Raw genomic sequence first — 17,625 nt, 5'->3', positions numbered from 1 at the left:
GGGCTCCTAAGTCACGATCAGCTGTATCTTGGCCTGGGGTGAGGAAGGAGGACACCACACTGCCTCCCTCCCAGCCACCCCTGCCCCAACCCTTGGTTTTCCAGGTCCCACAATAATCAACAGTATGATTCTGAACCTTCCTATTCTTGCCTCCGGTTGTCCTTAGAATCTTTACCACTCCTTGTCCCCACTTTCAGACCCTCTTCTATGCTACTCTATAGAAGCAGAAAGGCTCTACATGAAATTAGAGAGTGCAGGTCAGCCAAGGTCCAAGCATGGCAGGGCCGGAGGACCCTCCCCCCCCCCCCCCCATCAGTGCCCTCTCCACTTCACTTGGGCTGCTGTTGGCCAGGTCTCCCTTCTGAGCTGATGCTGTCGGTGCTTTGGAGCCAGGGGCAGGTGTTCATGTTTTCCCCTGCCTCCCCTCATCTTGTAAACCCCATCCTGTTGAGATCATTTTGGATGCTTATCACACTAAATGTGCTTGTATGATTTCTCCACTGAACAGTGAGCTCTATAAGGGCAGGTACCTGTCTGTCTCTCTGTCTGATTCTTCATTATTCTACCAGAGCCTAGTTCAGGTCCTGGCATAGTAGGCACCCCTCTACTACTCCCCCATCAAAAAAAAAAAAAAAGAGTGTCATCATTCAGCAATCTCTGGTTCTTCCTTCCCGAAACCATCTGCCAGTGGGACAAGCAGGCTGTCCAATGATTGGCACCATCACGTGTGACTTGGATGGACAGAACAGGGGCTAGTATAGAGGAGCTAAGGTACCCCACTAGAGTTCTTTTTCCATGAAACAGAGACCTGTCAACACCCTTTGATTATGGGTAGTCAACTTCCTAGTCATCTTCACATCCATCATATGTCTCTCTGTCTTGTTCGTAAGAACACAGTGAGAGGCTGGGCTCGCTCCATTCACCACATCCTTCATGATCTACCCATCCAGTGACTCCGGCAAAGAAAGAAATGAGACTGATCTGGCACGCCTTGTTCTTAGGGAATCAGTGTGCAGTCCTGAGAATCACTGCCTTCTCTTTTTTTTAAAAATTTTTTTTTTCAACGTTTATTTTTATTTTGGGGACAGAGAGAGACAGAGCATGAACGGGGGAGGGGCAGAGAGAGAGGGAGACACAGAATCGGAAACAGGCTCCAGGCTCTGAGCCATCAGCCCAGAGCCCGACGCGGGGCTCGAACTCACGGACCGCGAGATGGTGACCTGGCTGAAGTCGGACGCTTAACCGACTGCGCCACCCAGGCGCCCCCACTGCCTTCTCTTTTAAGTGCTCTTGCAAGCCCCGAGTTTTCTGGAAAGCTGCTCAGAGTAATGTCAAGCTCACCACCACTGTGTTTGCCGAATGTCTTGGCCTGCAGACTTTGAAAATGCAAACCACCCTTGTCCACTTCTTAGGGTCTTGAGCCTTCTGTGGTTCTCCAAGATTCCCTGGGAAACCAGAACAGTGGCTTGGCAATCCTGTGTGCAAATTCTCTTGTTGCCCTGGAAGGAACTCCTCCCAGCCGGGATATGTTAAATTCTGTGCCCCCTGGTGCCCTCTCACCACTGCCTCATCTTTCCTGGCCTCCTGATTCTAATCAGCAATATTCATTCAGGTCTCTCGGGGTCTGGGGATCATTTTCCTTGCTGGTTGCAGTGGGTTGACCCCAAAAAGTCACGTCCATGTCCTGGAACCTATGAACGTGAACATATTCATGAAAAGGGGTCTTGGGAGACATAATTAAGGGTCTTGAGACGAGAGCATCTTGTATTACACAGGTGGGGCCTATATCCAATCAATGGCAGGTGTCCTTCTAAGAGACAGAAGAGAAGACACGGAGGAGAAAAAAGCCACGTGAAGACGGAAGCGGAGATGGGAATTAGACAGCCACCAGCCAAGGAACACCTAGAACCAGCCAAAGCTGGGAGAGGGAAAGAAACATCCTCCCCTCCAGCCTTCAGAGGGAGTCCGACCCTGCTGAGTCTCGAATCCGACCTCCAGCCTCCAGGGTTGTGAGGGAATACACCTTCCTCGTTTTCAGCCACCCAGCTTGCGGTGATCTGTTACAACAGCAGCAAGAAACTTGCGTACTGGTGGCGACCAGAGCTCCTAGCCCTGCCTGCTCTTCCTCATAAGCCGTCTTGGGTGGCTTCATCATAAGCCAGCCTCCCCTCTGGCCTCCTTGCCTCCAAGTTCACCCCCTTCCGTCGCTCGGCTACACCGTGACTGACAGTCATGTTACTAAAATACACATGGTGTCACATTCCCGTTTGAAGCCTATCAGCTAGAATTTCCCGTTCCAAGTGACGGAAAACCCAACCCAAACTGGCTTACACAAAAAGGAATTTATTGGCTCACGAAACGGGGGGCTAGGGCTAGCTAGCTTCATCTTGGCTGGGCTTGAAGGCCAAACGATGTTACTGGAACTCCTTTTGATGTGTGGTGCTGCCTTCTGCTCTGTTGGCTTTGGTGTCGAGCTCTGCGTGGCAGCGGGAGGGTGGCAGCAGCCCTGGGCCCTACATCCTGCTATATTAGAGAGGGACAGAAAACTCAAAGACCTCCCCCAGGCCCTTGAGCCTGAGCCCAGGAGCGGCTCTCCCCCATTGTCCATCCCTCAGCCAATCGCTGTGGCCACAGGAATGGGATGTGCTGATTGGCTTGGGCCTAGGTCACGTGCTCCCTCCGTTGGCGTCTTGGTGGAGTTGCTTCTACCAGAACCAGGTGGACTGGAAAGGAAGAAGGAGGAAAAGGCAGGGAAGCACAATTCCCAAAGAAAAGTGCCAGTCCGAGGATAGCAAGTGCATGCTGAACAGGCACAAACAAACAAACAAACAAACCGTAAACGCCCGCCCTGGTGCTCGTCAACGGTTATGCCAAGACGCATCAAGATTCGAGCCCCTGGTCTCCTGCCTGACCTCAATTCTGATTCCCTTGACATCCCAGATGTATCCTGCCGTGTCTTGCCCACATGGTTTTGCTCATGGTCCCCTTTACTCAGAAGATTCTTTTCCCCTTCCCCACACTCTTCATCTGACTGATTTCTACTCCTCCTTCAAGATTGCTCAGCTGGAGGCTTTACCTCCACTCTGGATCCCCCACAGCATCCTGAAGTGCATCTGTACCGACCCTTACTCCACTGGAGTAAACTTGACTGCTAATGAATGTATCTCTTCTTTCGAACTCTGTTCTCCATGAGGGCAGAGATTTATTTTATTTTATTTTTTTATTTTTATTTTATTTAACACACACACACACACACACACACACACACACACACGGCCCTATCCGGGGCCAACCACCATTCTAAGCTCTTTACAAATATTAACTCAGTTAATCCTCATAATAAACACAGAAAGTAGGCTCAATTATTAACCTCAGCTTAAAGCTAAGGAAATTGACACAGGAAGATCATATCTGATTCATCTCTATTTCCTGGGCCCTGCTCAGGGCAAGATACATGGTTGGCATTCAAAAAATATGTCTTTTAGGTTGTCTCTCCTGGTTGTCCAATCTTACCACAATAGCCATATCCTCGCATTGCCCCATTTCCCAAAGTGGCCCACATTCTGGGTCTTCCCAGCCTGGAAAGGGGCGTTGCTGAGGCAGCCTCAGCCAGAACACCCTGAGCTGTATCTCTCTGGCTAAGCATCTGGTGCCCAGGCTAGCGACCCAAGGGCTGGTACAGAAGTCTATGAAATGTGAGGGGAACCTGGGTGGCTCAGTTGGTTGAGTATCCAACTTCAGCTCAGGTCATGATCTTGCAGTTCGTGAGTTCGAGCCCCACACTGGGCTTGCTGCTGTCAGCCTATCAGCACAGAGCCCTTTTCGAATCCTCTGTCTCCTCTCTCTGTCCCTCCCCCACTTGTGTTCTCTCAAAAATAAATAAAAAATTTAAAAAAAGAAGAAGAAGAAGAAGCCTATGAAATGTGGAAGGGACTACAGTCTGGACCCTTTCGGCCCAGCAAATCCCTGTCATTAGAGGATGAGCCCAGGAGACCCCCCAGGGTGGTCTTCTTCTTCATCTGTCTCAGTGTCCCCCACCCTTCTGTATTCCAAGAGCCCAGTCCTGGGGTCCCAACCTGATGGTCACTTGCCTGAACAGACTCTCGAGGATGGCTTCTGTCTCTGGAATCCTAGCCTGAGACCTCCTGAGCTTTAACTGGCTCGATATTAACAAGCATCCACCTCTGCAGACCCTTCTGGTTCTGTCTCTTTGTCTCCGTCTCCCTACTGGGCTCATTCTCCATCCCTCCTCCACCACCCTATCCCAGCTGCCTCTTCCTCACAGGTCCTGTCTGACCATCCATTCCTGTCCTTGCTCTGCCCCTCTTCCTTTGTCTCTTGTCCCGGTCTCTTTCCGTCGGCCTATGTCTCTTTCTCCTGTCTCTTTCTCCTGGACTCTTCTCTACTATGTCCCCCAGTGTGTGTCCAGCTGTCTGTGTCCCCTGGATCTCTGCCTGTCTCTCTCCCCGTCCTTGGTTAGTTGGGATGTCTGGAAATAGACCTGGGACCTCTTGCTTTCGCATCAGAGTGAGAGAACGCCTCTGTAGCAGGCCAACCTCAGGATCCCTCACTCGGGACTGTCTCCCATTCTATGAGCTTCCTCCCTGCCCTCTCTGTTCCTACAGGCCCCTCTGCCCAACCCAAGAGGCAAGAACCCTCAGGGCCGCATGGGCAGGGTGGCCGTCTGCTGCCCTGAGGACCCAGGCCGCAGCGGCTTTCCTTAATGAGCGCGCCTTCAGTGACACATTCATTATTCCTGTTTGGTCGCTGAGAGTCAAAACTGATTAGTTACACTTACCGCTGCAAAGATGTAATGATTTTATTGTTTATCTTCAATTTATTTTGATTAACATCTCCGTTCTTTTCATTGCAAGAGCAATTAGGTGCAATCTAACAGCGACTACTTTAATTTTGTTGAAATTAAGATGAATAAGTGACGGCTTATGGTGCTTTGTTTAACAAATAAATCATAGTTAAGAGGAGCGTATTAGTAATAAATGAAAAAAGACAGCTTAATTAAAATGCATGGAGCCAGCCTCTTGATGTACATCCAAAATCCAAATCTGAATTCCAAAAATCAGAGGGAGCCGAGGGTTAGGAAAACCCTTCGCCGCCGCTCGAGATGGTGATCACGAGATGACAGTGAGTGTGGTTTTGTTTTGAAGCCGCTGCCCAGAGAAGAGCAAGGTGTATTTTTATAATAAGCCTTGGGAGACGGTCGCACCTGGTCAGCAAATACCACCGGGAACCCTGGCAGAGACCAGGCTTGGGAGGACACAGGAAGAGAGGCCTTATCCATCCAGGAGGAAGCTGCTGTCAAGCCCACATCCTGAATCCTCCCTGGGGACCCACTTAGGGCAGGGGGCAGTTTGCCCTCACCCCACTGAGGTTGCCTTGGGAGGCTCCCTGCCTTGGGAGGTTGCCTTGGGAGGTGGGGGAGCCCGGTGCCAAGTGGGGAACCCCAGGGCAAGTCTCTCAGTGCGATCTCCTCCCCGCTGGGCTGAGAGGGACTTCCCCATCTCTTGATTTGGAAACAAAGTGCAAGAAGTCAGCCCTGGAAAGTTTCCCGTGTGAAGTTGAAAAGCGCTTGTGCTGAGGAGGCTGGCTTTGAAGCAGCTTGCCGGGGCCCCTCGGCAGGCTCCTGCGAGTCAGAGGGCCGGCCTCGCCTCAGATCCGCTGCGCCCGCCTCTGCAGGGCTGGGAAATGGGAATTGTTTTTAAGCGGAAAAATTACTCGTGGAGCTCACTCCTTTGCCACAGCTCTTCTTTTGTTCTCCGTTGTCTCTTTCCTCTGCCTTTTCCCTCCTCTTTTGCTTTCTTCTTTAGTGAAGGAGAGCGGGCGGACCTGGGTTCAAGTGCATATGCAGTCTCTTGCCAGCTGTGCAACCTGAGCCCAGTGACTTCACGTCTCTGGGCCCCAGCGCTTATTCAGAAAATCGAGGTCAATAGTGCTGATGAGGCAGGGGCACTGTGGAGGTCAGCTAAGGCAACTGCACGAAAGTGCCCAGTACCCGCCTGGCCTGGAGAAGCTCAGTAAGCATTATCTCCCTCCCTGTATACAGACTCCTGGGTCTCCTCCCGTCTGTGTATTGCTACTAACCAGATCTCCACAGGCAAGTCTCCTTATCCTCGCTTGGCTCACTGAACTCCTACTTGTCCTTCACCCTTAGTTTAACTATAGGATCATTTAAACCTTAGTTTTCTTTCTCATCCTCTCAACACATGTCACCGAGTGCCCACCTTGTGCCACACCCTTAAGACCACACCAGGCGAGTAAACCTGGGACGGGCCTGCCATCAAAGAGCTTCCGATCCCACATCCCAAGTTCCTGTGGGACTCCTTCCTGATGGCCGTCCTAGTCCTGTCTGTTCCGAAGTGTCGTCCCCACCAAACGAGCACTTTGTGATGGCAGGGGCAATGCCCAGCATAGAGCCCGGCACACATCAGGCACTTGGTAGCTACTGATTGTTCAAATATCAAATGCCGGCTGTGGGCACCTCCTGTGGGACTGACTGGAAGGGCCCAGAGAGGAACCAAGCCTGGGTGTGTGCCCAGGGGGCGGGGACATAGGTCCCAGGGACATAGGGGCAGGGACATAGGTGCCAAAGCAGGCGATGACACTGTGGAGTGGACAGTGCTGGGACAGAGCAGAGGAGGAGACAAGAGATGACATCCCCAAGAAGGACCAAAGGCAAAGGACGTATATGCGAAGTGGGTCTGGCTTCAGTCTTCCTTCCACTTCAGAACAGGAGAAATCAGGACTCCTGGGGTTCCCCTGTACCTTGGTACAGGCTCCTCCTCAGAATCTACAAGCCCCGCCCCCTCCATGCCTGGCTCTGCCCACCTTTCCAGCCTCATCCCCACCCTTTTTAGCCTCATGCCCCTCCTTCCTTCTGGTCCAGCTACACTGGCCTTCCTACCACCCGCCAGGCTCCCTGCTGCCTCCCAGCCCTGTCACATGCTGGTCACCCTGCCAAGAACAGTCTCCCTTTAGCAGCTCCTTTCCACTTCCTGCCAACTGCAACCCTCGCCCCACACCTATCTTCAGGTCTCAGCTTCTATGGCACCTTGAGAAAACCCTTCCTGAGCCCCCACCCAGGGCAGTTTCCCTGATGTTAGGTCTCACTGCACTCTGTCTTCCCCCATGGCACTTGTACAACTGTCGTGAAATTATTATGGAATTGCTGTTCACAGTCTGTCTCCCTAGCTAGACTGCAAATTGCACGAAGGCAGAGACCACGCCTGCTTTGCGAATTGCTGTGTCCTCAGTGCCAAGCAAAAATACTTAATAAGTATTTGTTGAATAAAAGCTGAACAGAATGAATAACCTTCTATAGGCAGGGCACTTTATGCATACTACGGATAATCCTAAAATAATCCTAGAAAGGAGGTAGTTATTGTTCCCATTTACAGATGAGGACACTGAAGCTTAGAGTGGTAGGACTAGCCCAAGGCCATGCACGAGGTAAGTGGTCTTGACCCCGAATCTGTCTGACTCTGAAATCACACTCCATCCAGGAAACATCTTTGAAACTTAAAGTCACTCATGGTGTGTGTGTGTGTGTGTGTGTGTGTGTGTGTGTGTGTGTGAGCGCGCGCCCGTGCGCGCACGTATGCGGGTGTAAAGTCAGGAGAAATAGGTTTTCTCCTGCTTGGGTCTAAGGACAGGAGAGTACTGCCCCTGTGCTTGGTGTCAGTGAGGGAGAACCAGCAGGTGACAGAGGCTGAAATGTCCGTTCCAGCTCTGGGGAGGTGGAGAGAGGTGGCACAGAGGCTTCCCAGGAGGGACTTTGGGGACCCTAAAAAGCCCTTGACTCTCTCTGCTCAACTGGCTTTCTGGTACTCGTCCTGGCCCTCAAGGCTGGCGACAAGGGTTTTGCGGGGCACACGTGGCACCCCAGGAGCCCTGGTTCCAGGCGGCTACCACAGTGACTGCTGCCTCCGGGTAAGTATGAACTCCGAGAGGGGAAACCAGAGTCACTGAGCACCTCCTGCGTGCCCCCCACCCAGTGCCCCTCCCAGCCTCACCACCAAGAGCCGCTTAACGCCTTTTAGAGAAAAGGACACTGCAGCTGGGAGGAAGTGACTTGTCCGAGGTCTCAGCGGAGAAATGACTTAAGCTGCATTCCCGGGCTGCCGTTCCAAGAAGGGATAGAGGGAGGGACAGCGAGTCCTCCTAGCAAAGGGAGAGAAGGGTGGAGAGTGAGGGGAGGTAGCAAGAAGGAAGAGAGGGAGAAGATGGTGGGAACGACCGAGGGGAGAGGGGTAAGACAGTCAGCACCACCATCCAAAGAGAAAAAGAGAGGCGCAGTGAGCAGGAGCGCTGGGGACACAGTGAGAGACCGGCAGAGGAGGGCAGACAGAGAGACGCGACAGAGACCGGGAGATGAAGAGAGACAGAGGGAGGACGGCAGGGACGGCCAGATCCAACAGCCAGAGCTAGTGACAGCGACCGGGGGCTTGGGGGCCCAAGAGCGCGCGGAGCGGGCGCGGGACAGCGGCAGGCGGGGCGGGGGAGGCCGGGGAGGGTGCGCCGCGGGGCCGCCTCCTCCCGCCCCCTCCCGGCGCCGCGCCGCCGCCCCCGCCCCCGCCCCCGGCCGCACGCGCCTGCAGCCCAATGACCGCAACCCAGCCGGAGACGCGCGGCCCGCGCCCACTCGAGGCGGCCGGCAGCTGGCGGCGCGGGGCCGGCCGGGGAGCCGAGAGCGCCGCAGACACGGTGCCAGTCCCCCGGCTCGGCGGGCCCTGATTGATTTGTCAGCCGAGGCGACAAAACAGCCCCTCTGATCCGCGCGCCCGGTCCTCGGCCGCCCGGGCGCCGGGCCTCCCTCCCCGGCGCCTCGGCCGGCTCCCGGGCCGGTCCCGCAGGCTGGAGCCCCCCGCCCCCCGGCCCGGGCCCCGGCGCCCCTCCTCGGCCTCCCCCATCTCGCACCTCCTCCGGCTGGGCCGGGCTCGTCCCCACGCCCCGGGGCTGCCAACTGCCCCGTCGCCCCCCCTGGGCACCGTGCCAGCCCCCCCAGCTCTCACCCTGCCGCTCCCCCCCAGCCCGGCGCTCCCGCCCCCTGCCCCCCGGCCCCGGCCCGGGGCCGCCCGCAGAGCCGGCCACACCCGCTGCGGAGGACTCGGAAAGGTAAGGAGGCGCCGAGGCTCGCCCCAGGAGTCTGGGGGCTGCGCGGGGGTGGGGGTGGGGGCGGCGCGCGCAGGGGCCCAGAGGGCACCCGCGGACTCTGACCCGGAGCTACCTCTGCCACCGAGCCGGGGACGCGCGAGAGCCCCGCCGGGGCCGGGAGGGCTTTGGGCGAGTTAGAATTGCACAGGGAGGACCTGGTGGGAAATGGGTGAGGTAGTTACCCGTCCTTGCGTCCTGGGATCGGGGGCGAGGGGGTGGGGGTGGGGGTGGGGGGTCTTGCTCTCGGGGACAGAGATCTCTGTTCTTGTCGTTTATCTTTCAAGGAATCCTCATCCTCTCTCGCCTTCATCTCTGTGTCTCTAAAAATTTATGGGACCATTTTCCTGTGTCTCTTTTGAGGATGCAACTCTTTGCCTCTCTCTTTCTCCGGCAGAAAGAGACTCTTCTCGTTTCTTTCCCCAATTAAGCGTATTCTCTCCCTGCTCCGATTTAGGATTTTCTTCCCCTTTCTCACTCCCCAGTTTATAAGGAAGTTCTCTCTCCTTACAATTTACAACCGTCTTCTGTCTCACTCTCCCATTTTGAAGCCTAGATCCCCTTCTCTGTCACCTTTTTAGCCCACTTAATTCTGAGTGTGCAGACTCAATTTGAGGTTTCGGCCAGGGGTTGGACCTTGTGTTTTTCTGGTGCAGGGGCCAGTTATGGGGACTCATCACCCAAAGCAGGGTACCAGCCATCCATGTTAGCCTCCAGGCAAAGGGCAACTTCCCCAGTGAACAGGGCATTTGTTTCCAGGGGCAGGGAGGGAAGACTTTACCCCGAAACAAAGAATTGAGGGCAAGGAGACTGTCCCAGCCCCTTCGAAGGCTGAAGAATCCCAGCCTCTGGGCTGAGGGGCCACATCGAGCCTCCCTCCCCCATCCCTTTAACTTTAAAATAGTTTAATGAACACAGAGAGAGAAATCATTTTTTTTTTTTTTTCTGCGTGGTGAGCAGTCTACAAAGAGAATGGGGAAAGGAGAGAGAGAGCTTTAACTCTGATCCCCGCAATTAGTTCCCTGGGATTGGGAAGGGGGGGTAACCGGGGAGCCTCAGTTCTTCAGATACAAAAGCATTTAGATCGCTTTAGACCGGTTAATCCTGAGTCTGGCTCGGGTCTCTTTTGTTTCCCAACTCCATTGTGGGTTTTGTGCAGTTTCTCTCTGTTCGCGTGATTGACTAGCCAATGGATGGTAATTATCCAAATGTCCCCTCTGTCCTTTGACTGACTTCTCCGTATTATGGGCAACTGTCATGCATTCTGTCATTCCATATCATATTACACGTTATTATCATATGAAGTCTCCCCCCCCCCATATAAAGGAGGGAGCCTCAGCCCAGATGCTGCTGCTTGTAGAAGGAAGGGCCCCAAGAAATTTGTCCCGGGCACGGTTCGGAATACAGAGCAGGGGACTCCCGAAATGGGAGGTTCTGCAGGTAATATGTTTCACTGGCTGGGAGAGGGGGGTGAGGGTGATCTCTGGAGCTGGGGTTAGATGACTGTGCTGTAGCCTTGGAGCAGGCTTGCCAGCTGGTATTCCTGGGCTGGACCCTTGGAGCAGCTTGGACAGATCGGGCATACCTTATGGAGAAACTTAGAACCAGCCTTCTGACCCCTGAATATCAGAAGAGTCTGCAGGGCTAGGTCCTTTTTGGGGGTACTGGAGGTTACTGGCACATGCTCGGGACATCAGCCCTTGAGATCCCAAAATACACCTCTTCTACTTGTGGCCCTTTGCAAGCAAGACAGACCCTTTGGACTCTTGTCCCTGTTTGCTGGCAAGCAGACTGAGGACAGAGGAGCCAGCCACATCTATTTCAAACCCTCACAAGCTGATGCTGAAGGTCTGAGAAGGGACAAGCTTCCCCAATGATGCTTTTGCACAGATAAACTTAGTGCCCCTTGGTGCAATTGTGCGTGCCATCACTTAAGAGGGAGGCAGGATTTATAACAAGGAGGCTTTGCAGACGGAGACTCTGGGGTCCTCTGAATCTGTGGGCAGGACTAGCCTTTCTTCTGCTAAAATGGGAAAAAAGTGTTTTATTATTGCAATGGATATGAAGTGCCACCCAGATGTACAGCCTCGCAGTTAATTACCTTGTTCTTCATCAAATATATGAGCAATAAATTCTCCAGAAGGGAGGGGCGTGTGTGTGTGTGTGTGTGTGTGTGTGTGAGAGTAAATAGATGGATAGATAGATAGATGAATGCAGAAGAGAGAGAAGCTCACACTCTTTTCAAGACCACAGAAAAAGGCAGGCTATTTTATGGGAAGCTTGATACAGTGCTGCAAGATGCTTTGAATTTTTTGATGATCAAATATACATGATCAAGCTGTGCATGTTAGGGTGTGGGGTTCACTGACGGTCAATGGCTATTGATCAGGCTGTTAAGTATTTCTGCTCGGTTTTATAAATATAGATGGATCCCAGATGATTTAAAGAATTGGATAGTTACAAAAACTGGCATTCTGCATTTCTTCAGAGAAGTAGAAATAGCTGGTCAGTTACAAAAAAACACAAACCATTGTTTAACTGCCCCCCCCACCACTAAGTGCTTTGGAAAATGTGAACTTCATTTGAAACGGTGTTCACAAATAGGGTAACGATATTCCAAGTGTTTTGGGGGGGAGCCTACCCAAAACAGTCACTTTATTTGAGGCTTATTCACAGACTGGGAGTATACTTCCTTCTCTCTGTCTCGGTTTCTCTCTCTCTCTCTCTCTCTCTCTCTCTCTCTCTCTCACACACACACACACACACACACACACACACACACACACACACACTGGTAGCCACAATTTTGCTCCAGACTGATGTGCTATTAAAGAGATGGAGAAGGTGTCATTTCTGGGAGTGGAGTCTAAGGTCCTTAAGACCTTTTTGGTTAGGAACAGGGTGAACTGGCCACAAGTCCTTTCCAATTAACTAATTTCTCGCTAATCTAAAGATCTATTTAGAAAGGTGTGGAAGGGGTGGAGGGATAGAGATTTAAAGATAACCTCTAATTGGTCTAAAAAAAATCAGTCGACATCTAGAAAACCTTTCCCTTTCATTCTTTTCCCCTCTCGCCTCCTCTCCTACTCTCTTTCACATCTCTTTCTCTCCTTTTGCCTTCTAGAAGTTAAAAGTGGACTTTGGAAGGAAGGGGTAATAAGAAATAGTTGGGAAGGGGGAGGAGAGAGAGCAAACTTTTCATTTTTTTGATTGAGTTGCTTGGCAATCTTATTTGCAATCATCCAATTAGCTATTTTATAGAAGGATCGTGTTCAAGAAAATCAGCCTTCACCCAGATCAGTGAAACTTAAGCATACAATTTATAGTTAGGTTTTGGTTTCACATCTTAAAAAGACAGGGTGTAGATTTTAGATTTCTCTATCTGCAGAAAAATCTTTTCCAGCTAAGAGCGGCTCACTGGGGGAGCTGAGGCATTCCTATTGATAAATCCTCCCTGGAAATAGAACTGAAATTGGCATCCCTCAAAAAAGTTGATCCACCAAGAAATGGATGAATCAGTCCTGATTGGGTGGACATGCCCTTTCACCTCATTGTGTCTGACCTATCACTTAATTAATCTCTCCCAGATGCAGAGCTGTTGACAATGCCAAAGATAAGCAGTATTTTGAACAAAGCAGGATGCTTTTTAAAGAACAAGGCATAGTGAGGTTTGAGGCTCTTAAAAATGTGTAAATCATCAGCATTTAGATGGAGAGTTTGTTATAACATAGCTGGAGCCGAGGTGGTCCCATCTCTGCACAAAACTTTCTGTGTCTTTCTTTAACCACTGATACCTACCTACATTCATTTTCTGCCTCTCCTCTCTGATGGTCCCCTTCTTTCTGCCACTCCTTCTCTGGATTCAGACTATCCATGGTTGGTTTACTGAAAATTGTCTTCTGCTTCCCAGCCTTGTCTCTGAGTCTTCAGATCCTTTTTATAGCTTTAGGACAATCGAGGCGGTCAGCTTCGAAGGCTTTGGGTGACAAAATATTGACTGCATTTGCTAGTACCTTGTGAAGGAGGACATTTGTACTGGAGGCACCTTGGTGACTTACAGGGAATAGTTCATTAATTAAAAGACTTGCTAATTGCTACTTGAATTACTGTACAGAGAGAATGAAATGAGTTTATAAAAGATAACAATTTGGAGAATAAATGTGTGGGGGTTTTTTGTTTTTTGCTTTTTGCTTAAAATATTTTTATAAACAGGTCCTAGAAAATGTGTTGCTTTTACTCATGCCTCTATCGTCAACTATTCAATTGAGCCTCAATTAATGATAATATATGGTCCGGGATCCTTAGCTGGGTTGACTGATGGAAGAGCTTTGTTGAATTTGGTGCAGGTGGCACTGTTTAATAAGCACAGGAAAGAGTGAATAATGTAGTGCTTGCAAAGAGAAGTAAATGCAAAATAGATTGCTCTAATTATGGCAGCCCCCAGAAATGGAGATACAAGCTGAAATGGCCAAGTAGCTGAGAAATTCCAAATAGAGCTGATTGTCCCCTGCCTTTTTTTTTTTTTTTTTTTTTTTTTTTTTTTTTTTTTTTTACTTTCGAGGACTAGCACAGTAATGTAAAAGTGAATTTGGATCAGCTCATCTGACTCAACACAAGCACAAATTCAAAACCTGTGTCTGATGACCTATCAATGTTTGCTTTAACTGTCTAGAATCCTTTACCAGGTAGTATAATTCAGCTCTAAAACGGGGGCCATCTGAACACTTCTAGTAAGAGATCAGCACAAGCTCGTTACTACTAGTCTTCCTGCTTTATTGCAAAGTGTCAGGAGATTTTGTTTTTGTGTTTGTTTTGTTTTGTTTTGTTTTGTTTTGTTTTGTTTGAATTTCTTTATGCCTGAGAAAATGAGTCTATTGGAAATCAAAGTGTGAATACTTAAGCAAACAGAATTTCCGGTATACCTGCAAGGGCCCATAATGATTTTCATTCACGCAAAGATAATCGATGGGACATTAGTTGTTTTAATTAATGGAAGAATAAAAATGGGGGGGGGGAAGGCATGAGGGGCTGGGCTTCAGCTGAAACATGTGGGAAATGACTGTTCCTCGCCTAAAGAGACAATGCCAGCTTCCCAAATAGCAGTAGAGATTTGCTAATGGGTCCAGTGGGAAGTTGGGCTGGGGTAGGGGAAAGGTTCTGCCGGAAGTTCAGGGTGAGAGATGGTGGCCACAGTGAGCATTTTCCCTTCCTGCAACCTTACTGCTCCCCTCAGAAACGTACATCCTACATCACCTCACAGAAGAGGAACCTTCTTACCTCGAAGGAAGGTGCAATTTCTTCTAGGAGCCTAGAATGTTTTGTGATGGTAAAATAGTGCCAGTGGCTGGGAAGCCAAAATCAACATTCTTTAGCCTAAATTAAGTAGACGCTGGCGCTATGTGTGGGTTTCTTCGTGAACTGGGCTGAGAAGCGTACTGGGTCTGCTAGACACAGGGTGATCTATACAACAATGCCTACAGCGAGTGTGTAGAGACTCTCATCCTATGACTGGGGACCCAAGGAGGAGCCAGGTCCAGCATCTTTAGCCAAAAACCCCTCTTTTTGTTCTCTGGAAATGTTTACCAATCCCATTCCCTGGTATGGTCAGTGCTGGCTGGGCACCCGTGTCGATTAGTGTATGTAAAGCTCATAAAATGTTTATGAGGAAACCTTCGCTTAGAAAGAGTTTAGGGGTATCCTGCTGTCAGAGAGGGATGGCAGAGATGCCTCTAAATTAAAAAAGACTGTGGTGGGAAATACTCCCAGTCTCCAGGGCATGCATGTAGATACAAGAGTTGCCAGCTAGTCGAGAGTTCAGCTTCTTCCTCCCCCATCCCCCCTTTTTTCACACAAAGTCTTCCTGATTTTCCTTTCAGCAAAACGTGGTTCCCTGTGTGAAGAAATTTATTGCCGTTTATTTGTGTTTCAACCTAAAAGGCAGTGAGATTAGCAAAATGGCCCCTCTAGGACTGGGTCGTATTCTGGGTTAGATTAAAAAGAAATTACCCTCAAGGAATGGCTGTAGTTATACCCGCTGAAAAAAAAAAAATTGACCATCTTGTTGCAATATTTACTGTGTGTGTGTGTGTGTGTGTGTGTGTGTGTGTGTGTGTGTATGTGTGCCCCAGCCCAGGGCAATCTACATCTTTGCATGGAAATTAGTAGGTGGGGGAGATACAATCAGCTATTGTGTATTTTGTTACAAGTGTTCTTTAAGAATAATCTGATATGACAGATTTACATTGTTGACAATGTGATTTAAGCAGGACCCAGATACAAACTTTCCCCACCCAAATCAATAAGGGTAAATCCGTTTGCTGGGGTGAACCGTCTCTGACCTAGTATTCATATTTTTTTTTTACCGATTCGCTGTAATAAAATTGAACATTTTGTCACCACTTTGAGAAACACTGCCAAACACCTTAAAACACATGTCACACGCCAGCAGCCCCTCATTTCCCTCCTCCGGGAGTTTCTACATCTGGAATCATAATCACAGATAAAAACCTTGACAAAATTGCATCTGAGCATATTCCTCTCCGCAGCCCTTACTTCCTCATAACATTTAATACAATATTAATACCTGCTACCGAAATGCAGGAGGGAGGAAAGGGGCTGCCAGCCTCCACGTATCCTGATGCATCATGTTCAAACCTGAAATTCACACTTCGTGTTTCATTTTAAGTTCTGTGCATTTAACAGGGCCCTAGAGAGAGGGCCCTGGTTAGTTCCCCCAACCTGCTCAGCTGACGCCCAGGGAGGCGGTTTCGGAATTGTTCAGATTGCTGCAGGGAGAAGGGAAGGAAGAATTGGGCTTTCTCTGCCTGAGATGGGCATTTATCTGTCCACAGACATGAGGTTCTTCTTGGAAACAACTAAGGCCCCACCAGTTTTTATTATCGATAGCGGCGACCACCGGATTTTCTCTAAGGTGTGACCAAGGCAATGAGCTGATTTCATAAAGAGGTAGCCATGCCTGAGCTGATTTGCTGCTGACTGACAGCCTCTCACATCAATATAAAACACTCCCCCTCTTTGCTGAAGGAGGCCCACAGGCCTGGGAAGGGAGGGGGGAATCCTTGTTGAAGATACGGGGCTTTTCTGCCATCCCTGTGACTTGGCCTCACCCCATCTTTTCTTGAAGATGTCCACAACCCCACATTCCTGCGCAGTGGCAAAAAACCACCATTAATCCCTCTGCTGTATAAACAGGAGACAGAGGTTAGAAAGGGGAAAGTGCAGGAAGCCTACCCCACTGGAGGGCGGCGGGGGGGGGGGGGGGGGGGCGGATCCTGGGGGCTAGTGTGATACCTTCGAAGTGGACTTTCAGATGTTGGTGGCTTTGTTCAGTCCCTGCCATTCTCTAACCAGAATTAGGGTCAAGACAGACTATAGCAATCCCAGGGAGCAATGCTCCCTCTTCTTTTAAAATTTAAACCTTCAGGTTTCTGGAAGGAGTAACCAGCACTTCTGGTAGCAGCCTCACTGTAGAGGGACACACACACACACACACACACACACACACACACACACACACTCCCCACTCCCGGGAGCAAGGAATATAATTTGTTGAATGGTGCTACTGGAAAAACCGGCGACATTACACTTTACGCAGGCAACGGAGGCAGGCAACTGGCCTTGTGACTGCAACCAGCGGCTTTAAGAACACAGTCCTTTCTGCTTCAAGGCAGAGAAGAAATTGCTTTTGCCTCTTTTTCTATTTGCAGTTATTATCCGAGAGGCTTCCCCGACCCCAATCCCCAAGACCATCCTCAGAGTTTCAGGTCATCCACTGGCAGTGCCCAAAGGGGGGGCCCTAGGCAGCCGGTCTGGGGCCAAGGAGGGCGGCTCCCTCCGCGCGGAATCCTTCCCTAGTGACTCCCAAATCCGGCGATTTCTCTGCCTGCCTTTCCCTCGGGGGAGACTCTCGGAGAGGCTGCAAAAATCTGGGCGCCCGCTCGCTCGCTTGTCAAGAAGCAAACTGTCTTCACATTCTCCAAGAGCAACATCCCTGCCTAGGAAGAGGAAGGAAGAGGCAAAATAAATAAAACCAGTTAATGTTGTAGTTAACTTGCAAATCAAGTAAATCTGTTGGTGCCGTATTTGAGAAATAAACCATCAGAGCGTCACAGCAAACACACACTTCTGAACGTCTTCATTTTGATTTAATGGTATATCAGCGTCAACTATCGCTTCCTCTGCTGGTACACACGGCCTGATGCCGCGGGAGGAGGGTGCCCATGTTTATCACCGAGTGAGATGACTAATTACACCTTGTCAATCACCGGCTATGAAGACATAAAACCAGCGCGCACAATGAAGTAGTTGCCTGCAGCGTCAATTAGTTGGCGATTCGGAGGTTATTGCGTGGCCCTGCTTTGGCCGCCTCTAATAACGGGACCGAGCGCCGGGAACAGCGCACTGATCAATCACCCTCCTTCCGCGGCTCCCCGGATCCCA

Source organism: Prionailurus viverrinus, chromosome D4, assembly GCF_022837055.1.
Source record: "Prionailurus viverrinus isolate Anna chromosome D4, UM_Priviv_1.0, whole genome shotgun sequence".
In the NCBI taxonomy this organism is placed as follows: Eukaryota; Metazoa; Chordata; class Mammalia; order Carnivora; family Felidae; genus Prionailurus; species Prionailurus viverrinus.
The sequence above is the reverse complement of the archived record's forward strand: the minus strand, read 5'-3'. Positions refer to the sequence as shown.